Source organism: Egretta garzetta, unplaced genomic scaffold (assembly GCF_000687185.1).
Source record: "Egretta garzetta isolate BGI_Z169 unplaced genomic scaffold, ASM68718v1 scaffold481, whole genome shotgun sequence".
Taxonomy (NCBI): domain Eukaryota; kingdom Metazoa; phylum Chordata; class Aves; order Pelecaniformes; family Ardeidae; genus Egretta; species Egretta garzetta.
In genome coordinates this window covers 741,716-742,266 of record NW_009258681.1, presented here as the reverse complement: position 1 = coordinate 742,266, position 551 = coordinate 741,716, and positions in this window count along the sequence as shown.

The window sequence follows — 551 nt, the reverse complement described above, 5'->3', positions numbered from 1 at the left end:
GCGGGTGCCAAACAAACCCACAAAAGTTTCAAAAATGGGTGCAAACCCCCCGGCACGTCCCGGGTGCAGGCAGCGGGTGCCAAACAAACCCACAATAGTTTCAAAAATGGGTGCAAACCCCCCGGCACGTCCCGGGCATGGACACCGCTGCCGGTGAAGCCTTTGGGTTTAAGCCAGGACCCTGCCCCCGGGTGCGGGGACATCCAGCAACCGAGGACAAAACCACTCGGCTCCTGTAAGGACAGGTCATGCCCCAAACTGCCCCGAGACCTGCCGTGCTGCTCCCCAGTACCTGGGGCCACCGGGGCCAGCCTGGAGCGGGGACAGCCGCGCTGTGGCTCCCTCCTCCAGCTGAGCCCCCGCCAGCTCCCCGAGCAGCATGTAAAAGCCACACGTACGGGGCGCGTTGCGAGCCCTCTCTCATTTTCAAGAGCTGGCTGCAGCCCTGCAACAACAGAGCAGCACATGGAGAGCCTGGGCCTTGCACGCAACCCTACAATAACAAGCCAACGTCAGCCAACGCCTGCGTCAGGGAAGGCAAAGTTTGGTTG